General features: G+C 40.7%; 1 non-coding gene across 1 annotated transcript; it reads right to left on the bottom strand.

The window, feature by feature from the left end:
- Positions 1 to 11,772: 11,772 nt before the first annotated feature.
- On the bottom strand, positions 11,773 to 11,876 carry LOC130958454 (small nucleolar RNA R71). Its single transcript, XR_009077574.1, has one exon. It is a non-coding gene; the product is annotated as a small nucleolar RNA R71 (small nucleolar RNA).
- Between the last annotated feature and the right edge of the window lie 230 nt (positions 11,877 to 12,106).

The raw sequence follows: 12,106 nt of genomic DNA, 5'->3' as shown, positions 1-12,106 counted from the left end.
GCCAGTGAGGCTAGCAGTTGGGCGTTTAACGCCCAGTCTGGCACCATTCTGGGCGTTTAACGCCAGAAAGGGGCACCAGACTGGCGTTAAACGCCAGAAAAGGGCAAGAACCTGGCGTTAAACGCCAGGAATGGGCACCAGCCCGGCGTTTAACGCCAGAAATGGCTCAAAACGTGATTTTGAGCAACATTTGGTGCAGGGATGACTTTTCCTTGACACCACAGGATCTGTGGACCCCACAGGATCCCCACCTACCCCACCACCACTCTCTCTCTTCTTCCCCCATTCACCAATCACCTCATTACCTCTTCCCCAAAACCCCTTCACCTATCAAATCCCATCCTTCTCTTCACCACTCACATCCATCCTTCATAAAACCCCACCAACCTCACCCTTCAAATTCAAACCACTTTCCCTCCCAAACCCACCCATAATGGCCGAACCCCATCTCCCCTCTCTCCTATAAATACCCTTCTTCAATCCTTCATTTTCACACAACCTAAACACCACTTCTCCCCCTCCTTGGCCGAATACATAAGCCACTCCCTTCTTCCTCATTTCTTCTTCTTCTACTCTCTTTTTTCTTCTTTTGCTCGAGGACGAGCAAACCTTTTAAGTTTGGTGTGGTAAAAGCGTTGCTTTTTCATTTTCCATAACCATTTATGGCATCCAAGGCCGGAGAAACCTCTAGAAAGAGGAAAGGGAAGGCAAAAGCTTCCACCTCCGAGTCATGGGAGATGGATAGATTCATCTCAAGGGTGCATCAAGACCACTTCTATGAAGTTGTGGCCTTGAAGAAGGTGATCCCCGAGGTCCCCTTTTCACTCAAAAAGGGTGAATCTCCGGAGATCCGCCATGAGATCCGAAGAAGAGGTTGGGAAGTGCTTACCAACCCCATTCAACAAGTCGGAATCTTGATGGTTCAAGAGTTCTATGCCAATGCATGGATCACCAAGAACCATGATCAAAGTGTGAACCCGGATCCAAAGAATTATCTTACAATGGTTCGGGGGAAATACTTGGATTTTAGTCCGGAAAATGTAAGGTTTGCATTCAACTTGCCCATGATGCAAGGAGATGAACATCCTTACACTAGAAGGGTCAACTTTGATCAAAGGTTGGACCAAGTCCTCACAGTCATATGTGAAGAGGGCGCACAATGGAAGAGAGATTCAAGAGGCAAGCCGGTTCAATTGAGAAGGCATGACCTCAAACCCGTGGCTAGAGGATGGTTGGAGTTTATCCAACGCTCAATCATTCCCACTAGCAACCGGTCCGAAGTTACTCTAGACCGGGCCATCATGATTCATAGCATCATGATTGGAGAAGAAGTGGAAGTTCATGAGGTCATAGCTCAAGAACTCTATAAGGTGGCGGACAAGTCTTCCACCTTGGCAAGGCTAGCCTTTCCTCATCTTATTTGTCACCTCTGTTATTCAGTTGGAGTTGACATAGAAGGAGATATCCCCATTGATGAGGACAAGCCCATCACCAAGAAAAGGATGGAGCAAACAAAAGACCCCTCTCATCATGAGATCCCTGAGATGCCTCAAGGGATGCACTTTCCTCCACAAAACTATTGGGAGCAAATTAACACCTCCCTAGGAGAATTGAGTTCCAACATGGGACAACTAAGGGTGGAGCATCAAGAACACTCCATTCTCCTCCATGAAATTAGAGAAGATCAAAGAATCATGAGAGAGGAGCAACAAAGACAAGGAAGAGACATTGAGGAGCTCAAGCACTCCATAAGACCTTCAAGAGGAAGAACAAGCCGCCATCACTAAGGTGGACCCGTTCTTTAATCTCCTTGTTCTTTATTTTCTTGTTTTTCGAAATTTTCATGCTTATGTTATCCATGTTTGTGTCTTATGATCATTAGTGTCTTAGTGTCTATGCCTTAAAGTTATGAATGTCCTATGAATCCATCACCTTTCTTAAACAAACAATGTTCTTAATTGAAAAGGAGAAGAATTGCATGAATTTTGAATTTTATAACAGTTTAATTATTTTGATGTGGTGGCAACACTTTTGTCTTCTGAATGTATGCTTAAACAGTGCATATGTCTTTTGAATTTGTGGTTCATGAATGTTGGCTCTTGAAAGAATGATGAAAAAGGAGACATGTTACTGAGGATCTGAAAAATCATAAAAATGATTCTTGAAGCAAGAAAAAGCAGTGAATACAAAAAAAAAGAGAAGAGGCGAAAAAAAAAAACCGAAAAAGAGAAAAGAAAAGAAAGAAAAAGAAAGAATAAAGTTGTGATCCAAGGCAAAAAGAGTGTGCTTAAGAACCCTGGACACCTCTAATTGGGGACTTTAGCAAAGCTGAGTCACAATCTGAAAAGGTTCACCCAATTATGTGTCTGTGGCATGTATGTATCCGGTGGTAATACTGGAAGACAGAGTGCTTTGGGCCACGGCCAAGACTCAATAAGTAGCTGTGTTCAAGAATCATCATACTTAACTAGGAGAATCAATAACACTATCTGGATTCTGAGTTCCTAAAGAAGCCAATCATTCTGAATTCCAAAGGATATAGTGAGATGCCAAAACTATTCAGAGGCAAAAAGCTAAAAGCCCCGCTCATCTAATTAATACTGATCTTCATAGATGTTTTTGGAGTTCATTGCATATTCTCTTCTTTTTATCTTATTTGATCTTCAGTTGCTTGGGGACAAGCAACAATTTAAGTTTGGTGTTGTGATGAGCGGATAATTTGTACGCTTTTTGGCATTGTTTTTAGTATGTTTTTAGTATGATCTAGTTAGTTTTTAGTATATTTTTATTAGTTTTTAGTTAAAATTCACTTTTCTGGACTTTACTATGAGTTTGTGTGTTTTTCTGTGATTTCAGGTATTTTCTGGCTGAAATTGAGGGATCTGAGCAAAAATCTGATCCAGAGACTCAAAAGGACTGCAGATGCTGTTGGATTCTGACCTCCCTGCACTCGAAGTGGATTTTCTGGAGCTACAGAAGCCTAAATGGCGCGCTCTCAACGGCGTTGGAAAGTAGACATCCTGGGCTTTCCAGCAATATATGATAGTCCATACTTTGCCCAAGATTTGATGGCCCAAACCGGCGTTCAAAGTCACCTCAAGAAATTCCAGCGTTAAACGTCGGAACTGGCACCAAAATGGGAGTTAAACGCCCAAACTGGCACCAAAGCTGGCGTTTAACTCCAAGAGGAGTCTCTACACGAAAAATGCTTCATTGCTCAGCCCAAGCACACACCAAGTGGGCCCGGAAGTGGATTTTTATGTCATTTACTCATCTCTGTACACCCTAGGCTACTAGTTTTCTATAAGTAGGACCTTTTACTATTGTATTTTCATCTTGGGATCTTAGATCATCTTTAGGTCTTTGAATCTCTTGATCACTGGGAGGCTGGCCTCACGGCCATGCCTAGACCTTGTTCTTATGTATTTTCAACGGTGGAGTTTCTACACACCATAGATTAAGGTGTGGAGCTCTGCTGTACCTCGAGTATTAATGCAATTACTATTGTTCTTCTATTCAATTCCGCTTGTTCTTTGTCCAAGATATCACTTGTTCTTCAACTTGATGAAGGTGATGATCCGTGACACTCATCATCATTCTCACTCATGAACAAAGTGACTAACAACCACTCTTGTTCTACAAGCAATCAAAGCTCTAGTGAATATCTCTTGGATTCCTGATAACACGATGCATGGTTGATCACCTGACAACCGAGTGCTCGCCTGACAAACGAGCCAGCCATTCCGTGAGATCAGAGTCTTCGTGGTATAGGCAAGAACTTATGGCGGCATTCAAGAGAATCCGGAAGGTCTAACCTTGTCTGTGGTATTCTGAGTAGGATTCAATGATTGAATGACTGTGACGTGCTTCAAACTCCTAGCAGGCGGGGCGTTAGTGACAGACGCAAAAGGATCAATGGATTTTATTCCGGCCTGACCGAGAACCGACAGCTGATTAGCCATATGCTGTGACAGAGCATGGGAACATTTTCACTGAGAGGATGGGAGGTAGCCACTGACAACGGTGAAACCCTACATGAGCTTGCCATGGAAAGGAGTAAGAAGGATTGGATGAAGACTGTAGGAAAGCAGAGAGACGGAAGGGAAGGCATCTTCATACGTTTATCTGAAGCTCTCACCAATGATATACATAAGTACCTCTATCTTTAACTTTATGCTTTATTCGTTTATCACTATACCCATTTGAGTCTGCCTGACTGAGATTTACAAGGTGACCATAGCTTGCTTCATACCAATAATCTCCGTGGGATCGACCCTTACTCGCGTAAGGTTTATTACTTGGACGACCCAGTGCACTTGCTGGTTAGTTGTGCGAAGTTGTGTTTATGCCATGGTATTGAGCACCAAGCTTTTGGATTCATTACCGGGGATTATTTGAGCTGTGAAAAGTATTGATCACAATTTCGTGCACCACCTTTCCATATACAAGCTGGTATGGAGAGGTCCCTATAGGGGTCTTGAATGCTGTTCTGTATGCCCACAGAGCATCATCCAAGCTCCTTGCCCAATCCCTTCTACGGTTAATTACAGTCCGTTCCAGGATTCTTTTGAGTTCTCTATTTGAGACTTCAGCTTGCCCATTAGTCTGTGGGTGATATGGAGTAGCTACCCTGTGGCTAACTCCATAACGAACCAAAGCAGAGTAAAGCTGTTTATTGCAGAAATGAGTGCCCCCATCACTGATTAATACTCTAGGGGTACCAAATCTACTGAAGATGTGTTTCTGGAGGAATTTTAACACTGTTTTAGTGTCATTGGTGGGTGTTGCAATAGCTTCCACCCATTTGGATACATAATCCACTGCCACCAGAATATAAGTGTTTGAGTATGATGGTGGGAAGGGTCCTATAAAGTCAATACCCCATACATCAAACAACTCAATCTCCAAGATCCCTTGCTGAGGCATGGCATAACTGTGAGGCAGATTGCCAGACCTTTGGCAACTGTCACAATTAAGTACAAATGCTCGGGAATCTTTATAGAGAGTAGGCCAGTAGAAGCCACATTGGAGGACTCTTGTGGCTGTTCGCTCACCTCCAAAATGTCCTCCATACTGTGATCCATGGCAGTGCCATAGAATCTGCTGTGCTTCTTCCTTAGGCACACATCTACGGATTACTCCGTCTGCGCATCTCTTGAAGAGATATGGTTCATCCCAAAGATAGTACTTTGCATCTGTGATCAATTTCTTTGATTGCAGCCTACTGTACTCTTTGGGTATGAATCTTACTGCCTTGTAGTTTGTGATATCTGCAAACCATGGCACTTCCTGGATGGCAAAGAGTTGTTCATCCGGAAAGGTTTCAGAGATCTCAGTGAGAGGGAGGGACGCCCCTTCTACTGGTTCTATTCGGGACAGGTGATCTGCTACTTGATTCTCTGTCCCTTTTCTGTCTCTTATTTCTATATCAAACTCTTGCAGAAGCAACACCCATCTTATAAGTCTGGGTTTTGAATCCTGCTTTGTGAGTAGATATTTAAGAGCAGCATGATCAGTATACACAATCACTTTTGATCCTACTAAATAGGATCTGAATTTGTCAATGGCGTAAACCACTGCAAGTAGCTCTTTTTCTGTGGTTGTGTAATTCTTCTGTGCGTCATTTAAAACACGGCTGGCATAGTAAATGACGTGCAGAAGCTTGTCATGCCTTTGTCCCAACACTGCACCAATGGCATGGTCACTGGCATCACACATAAGTTCAAATGGCAATGCCCAGTTTGGTGCAGAGATGATTGGTGCTGAGACCAATTTAGCTTTCAGAGTCTCAAATGCCTACAGACACTCTTTATCAAAGATAAATAGCGTGTCAGCAGCTAGCAGGTTGCTTAGAGGTTTGGCGATTTTTGAAAAATCCTTTATAAACCTCCTATAGAATCCTGCATGCCCCAGAAAGCTTCTGATTGCCTTAACATTGGCGGGTGGTGGTAATTTTTCAATTACTTCAACTTTAGCTTGATCCACCTCTATCCCCTTGTTCGAGATTTTGTGCCCAAGGACAATTCCTTCAGTCACCATAAAGTGACACTTCTCCCAGTTTAAAACCAGGTTAGTCTCTTGGCATCTCTTTAGAACAAGTGCTAAATGGTTAAGGCAGGAGCTGAATGAGTCTCCAAACACTGAAAAGTCATCCATGAAGACTTCCAGAAATTTTTCCACCATATCAGAGAAAATTGAGAGCATGCACCTCTGAAAGGTTGCAGGTGCATTGCACAGGCCAAATGGCATCCTTCTGTATGCAAATACTCCAGATGGACAGGTGAATGCCGTTTTCTCCTGATCCTGGGGATCTACTGCAATTTGATTATAACCTGAATATCCATCCAGAAAGCAGTAGTATTCATGACCTGCTAGTCTTTCTAGCATTTGGTCTATGAATGGTAAAGGAAAATGATCCTTTCTGGTGGCTGTATTGAGCCTTCTATAATCAATACACATACGCCACCCTGTAACTGTTCTTGTAGGAACCAGTTCATTTTTTTCATTGTGAACCACTGTCATGCCTCCCTTTTTAGGGACGACTTGGACAGGGCTTACCCAGGGGCTGTCAGAAATAGGATAAATAATCCCAGCCTCTAGTAATTTAGTGACCTCCTTTTGCACCACTTCCTTCATGGCTGGGTTCAGCCGTCTTTGTGGTTGGACCACAGGCTTGGCGTCACCCTCCAATAGGATCTTGTGCATGCATCTTGCTGGGCTGATGCCCTTAAGATCACTAATGGACCACCCAAGAGCTGTCTTGTGTGTCCTTAGCACTTGAATTAGTGCTTCCTCTTCCTGTGGCTCTAAGGTAGAGCTTATAATTACAGGAAAGGTGTCACCTTCTCCCAGAAATGCATATTTCAGGGATGGTGGTAATGGTTTGAGCTCGGGTTTTGGAGGTTTCTCCTCTTCCTGAGGGATTTTCAGAGGTTCTACTATTCTCTTTGATTCCTCCAGGTTAGGCTGAACATCTTTAAATATGTCCTCTAGCTCTGATTCGAGACTCTCAGCCATATTGACCTCTCTTACCAGAGAGTCAATAACATCAACACTCATGCAGTCATTTGGGGTGTCTGGATGTTGCATGGCTTTGACAACATTCAACTTGAACTCCTCCTCATTGACTCTCAAAGTTACTTCCCCTTTTTGGACATCAATGAGGGTGCGGCCAGTTGCTAGGAAAGGTCTTCCTAGAATGTGAGTTGCACTCTTGTGCTCCTCCATTTCCAGCACCACAAAGTCAGTAGGAAAGGCGAATGGCCCAACCTTGACAATCATGTCTTCAATCACGCCTGATGGGTACTTAATGGAGCCATTAGCAAGTTGAAGACATATCCTGGTTGGTTTGATTTCTTCAGTTAAACCAAGCTTTCTGATAGTAGATGCAGGTATTAGGTTGATACTTGCCCCAAGATCACATAAAGCTTGCTTGGTACAAGTACCCTCTAATGTGCAAGGTATCATAAAGCTCCCAGGATCTTTAAGCTTCTCAGGTAGGCTTTTCAGAATGACTGCACTGCATTCTTCAGTGAGGTAAACTTTTTCAGTTTTCCTCCAATCCTTCTTATGACTTAAGATCTCTTTCATGAACTTAGCATAAGAGGGTATTTGCTCAAGTGCTTCTGCAAACGGAATCTTTATTTCAAGAGTCCTGAGATAGTCTGCAAAGCGGGCAAATTGCTTATCATGTTCCGCTTGGCGGAGTTTTTGAGGATAAGGCATTTTGGCTTTGTATTCCTCAACCTTAGTTGCTGCAGGTTTATTACCTACAGAAGTGGGTTGGGAAGCCTTTTTAGAAGGGTTGTTATCAGCACTTGTATGTGACTGATCCCCCACTGGCATTTGAATGCCAGGGGTGGAAGCTGGAGTGGCGTTAGACGCCACCTCCTTCTTTGTTACTGGCGTTTGAACGCCAGAACCATGCTCCCTTTGGGCGTTCAATGCCGGATTCATGCTTGTTTCTGGCGTTGAACGCCAGGAATGAGCATGGTCTGGGCGTTCAGCGCCAGCTTTATTCCTCTCTGGGCCCTGACTGTCCTCAGAGGGATTTTGATTAGCCATTTGTTCATTTCTTGGTTTCCTGCTGCTTTGAAGTGAGGTATTTAATGTTTTCCCACTTCTTAATTGAACTGCTTGACATTCTTCTGCTATTTGTTTTGACAGTTGCTTTTCTGTCTGCTTTAATTGTACTTCCATATTCCTGTTAGCCATTCTTGTTTCCTGTAATATTTCCTTGAATTCGGCTAGCTGCTGAGTTAGAAAGTCTAATTGCTGATTGAATTCATTAGCCTGATCCACCGGACTGAGTTCAGCAGTTACTGTTTTAGCTTCTTCTTTCATGGAAGATTCACTGCTTAGGTACAGATGTTGATTTCTGGCAACTGTATCAATAAGCTCTTGAGCTTCTTCAATTGTTTTTCTCATATGTATAGATCCACCAGCTGAGTGGTCTAGAGAAATCTGAGCTTTTTCTGTAAGCCCATAGTTGAAGATGTCTAATTGCACCCATTCTGAAAACATTTCAGAGGGATATTTTCTTAGCATCTCTCTGTATCTCTCCCAGGCATCATAAAGAGATTCATTATCTCCTTGTTTGAAGCCTTTGATGCTTAGCCTTAGCTGTGTCATCCGTTTTGGAGGGAAATAGTGATTCAGGAATTTTTCTGACAGCTGCTTCCATGTTTTTATGCTGTTCTTAGGCTGGTTATTTAACCACCTCTTAGCTTGATCTTTTACAGCAAATGGAAACAGTAATAATCTGTAGACATCCTGATCCACTTTCTTATCATGTACTGTGTCAGCAATTTGTAAAAATTGTGCCAGAAACTCTGTAGGTTCTTCCTGTGGAAGACCGGAATACTGGCAGTTTTGCTGCACCATGATAATGAGCTGAGGATTCAACTCAAAGCTACTAACTCCAATGGAGGGTATACAGATACTACTCCCATATAAAGCAATAGTGGGGCTAGCATATGACCCCAAAGTCCTCTTGGACTGTGCATTTCCACTTAGTTCCATGATGGAGCAAGGGAGATGGTATGTATGTTGATATTGTCTATTTTATTATAAAGATAATTTTTGAAATAATAGAATAAAATAAAACCGAATTAAAAATAAAATAAATAAAGAAAGAAAATTAAAAATTAAAATTTATAAAAAAAAGTTTGAAAGATTTTCGAAAAATTGAGGAGAGAGAAGGTGGTTAGGATATTTTTGAAAAAGATATTAAATTTTTTTTTTTTACTTAAAAAGATAAGAATTGAAAAATTTTAAAATTGAAATCTGAATTTTTATAAAAAAAAATTCGAAAAAAATAGTTCAAAATTAGTTAGAAAAGATATTTTTTTTTTTGAATTTTGAATTTTATGATGAAAGAGAAAAACACACAGAAGACACAAGACTTAAAATTTTTAGATCTAATGCTCCTTATTTTCGAAAATTTTGGAGGGAAAACACCAAGGAACACCAAACTTAAAAATTTTAAGATCAAGACACAAGAAAAACTCAAGAACACCTTGAAGATTCACAAAAACACCAAGAACAAAAGGAAGAACACCAAACTTAAAATTTTTAGAAAACTTTAATAAAATTTTCGAAAATTATGAAAAGATTAACAAGAAAACACCAAACTTAAAGTTTGGCACAAGATTAAATCAAGAAAAATTATTTTTGAAAAAGGATTTTAAAAAGAAAGTGCCCAATTGTTAAGAACATAAACCCCCGCTATAACCAACTGAGTTAAAAATGTAACGTATTTTAAAGATGTGTTATTTTTATGGATAAAAGTATAATTTTTGAAAGTTAATGTTCTGAAAAAGTACAAGAAAAACAAGAAAAGACACAAACAAGAAAAACTCAAGATCAAACAAGAAAATAAACAAGAACAACTTGAAGATCGATGAAGAACAAAGAACACAAGTTCGAAAATTTGAAGAAAATTGTAAAATATGCAATTAACACCAAACTTAGAATAAGACACTAAAACTCACGAAAATTAGCAATCAATTAAGAAGAATAATAAATTTTGAAAAGAAATTTTTGAAAAGAAACTATCCTATCAAGATTTAATGACTCTATAACAATAAAAATAAATTATTCCTAATCTAAGAAATAAAATAAACCTTTAGTTGTTCAAACTCGAATAATCCCCGGCAACGGCGCCAAAAACTTGGTGCACGAAATGCAATCTAACTCTTTGACAATTCGCACAACTAACCAGCAAGTGCACTGGGTCGTCCAAGTAATACCTTACGTGAGTAAGGGTCGATCCCACGGAGATTATTGGTTTGAAGCAAGCTATGTTTATTTTATTAATCTTAGTCAGGAGGCCAATAAGATTATTTTGATTTAATTGTAAGAAGTCAAAGTGTTTAAAATTATTAGAAAAATAAAAGAGAATCAAATTGTTACTTGGTGTGCAGTAATGAGAAACATGTTGGAGTTTTGGAGATGCTTTGTCCTTTGAATTTCTACTTTTCCTTGAAATCCTCTTCCCACATGCAAGATCCCTTCCATGGCAAGCTCTATGTAGGGTGTCACCGTTGTCAATGGCTACTTCCCATCCTCTCAGTGAAAACGTTCCTATGCTTTGTCACAGCACGGCTAATCATCTGTCGGTTCTCAATCAGGTTGGAATAGAATCCATTGATTCTTTTGCGTCTGTCACGAACGCCCAGCCTTCAGGAGTTTGAAGCTCGTCACAGTCATTCAATCCCAGAATCCTACTCAGAATACCACAGACAAGGTTTAGACTTTCCGGATTCTCATGAATGCCGCCATCAATCCGGCTTATACCACGAAGATTCTGATTAAATAATCTTAGAGATACTCATTCAATCTGATGTAGAACGGAGGTGGTTGTCAGGCACACGTTCATGGATTGAGGAAGGTGATGAGTGTCACGGATCATCACCTTCTCCATAATTAAGCGCGAATGAACATCTTAGATAAGAACAAGCGTGTTTGAATGGAAAATAAAGGAATTGTATTAATTCATCGAGACGCTGCAGAGCTCCTCACCCCCAACAATGGAGTTTAGAGACTTATGCCGTCAAAAAATATGTAATTCAGATCTGAAAATGTCATGAGGTCAGAATAATTCTCTAAAAGTTGTTTAAATAGTAAACTAGTAACCTAGGTTTACAGAATATGAGTAAACTAAGATAATTGGTGCAGAAATCCACTTCTGGGGCCCACTTGGTGTGTGCTAGGGCTGAGACTAAAGCTATCCACGAGTAGAGGCTTTTCTTGGAGTTAAACTCCAAGTTATGACGTGTTTTGGGCGTTCAATTCCGGATCATGACGTTTTTCTGGCGTTTAACTCCAGACAGCAGCATGTACTTGGCGTTCAACGCCAAGTTACGTCATCTATCTTTACGCAAAGTATGGACTATTATATATTGCTGGAAAGTCCTGGATGTCTACTTTCCAACGCCGTTGAGAGCGCGCCAATTGGACTCCTGTAGCTCCAGAAAATCCATTTCGAGTGCAGGGAGGTCAGGATCCAACAGCATCAGCAGTCCTTTTTCAGCCTAAGTCAGATTTTTCCTCAGCTCCCTCAATTTCAGTCAGAAAATACCTGAAATTACAGAAAAATACACACACTCATAGTAAAGTCCAGAAATATGATTTTTGCCTAAAAACTAATAACATTTAACTAAAAACTAATTAAAACATGCTAAAATCTACATGAAATTACCCCCAAAAAGCGTATAAAATATCCGCTCATCAGCCTTCTTGGCCAAGTTTTTTCCTCTTCAAAAGCTGAGCAAGCTTAGAGTGGATATTCAGACCTTCAAGCAAAAAGATGGTGAATCCTTCTATGAAGCTTGGGAAAGATACAAGCAGTTGACCAAAAAGTGTCCTTCTGGCATGCTTTCAGAGTGGACCATTTTAGATATATTCTATGATGGTCTATCTGAGCTTTCTAAGATGTCACTGGACCATTCTGCAGGTAGATACATTCACCTAAAGAAAATGTCTACAAAAGCTCAAGAACTCATTGACATGGTTGCAAATAACTAATTCATATACACCTTTGGGAGAAATCATGTGAGTAATGAGACGCCTCAGAGGAAGGGAGTTCTTGAAATTGATGCTCTGA

This window comes from Arachis stenosperma, chromosome 10 (genome assembly GCF_014773155.1).
Source record: "Arachis stenosperma cultivar V10309 chromosome 10, arast.V10309.gnm1.PFL2, whole genome shotgun sequence".
Lineage (NCBI taxonomy): Eukaryota > Viridiplantae > Streptophyta > Magnoliopsida > Fabales > Fabaceae > Arachis > Arachis stenosperma.
This window is presented reverse-complemented; position numbering and strand designations above follow the sequence as displayed.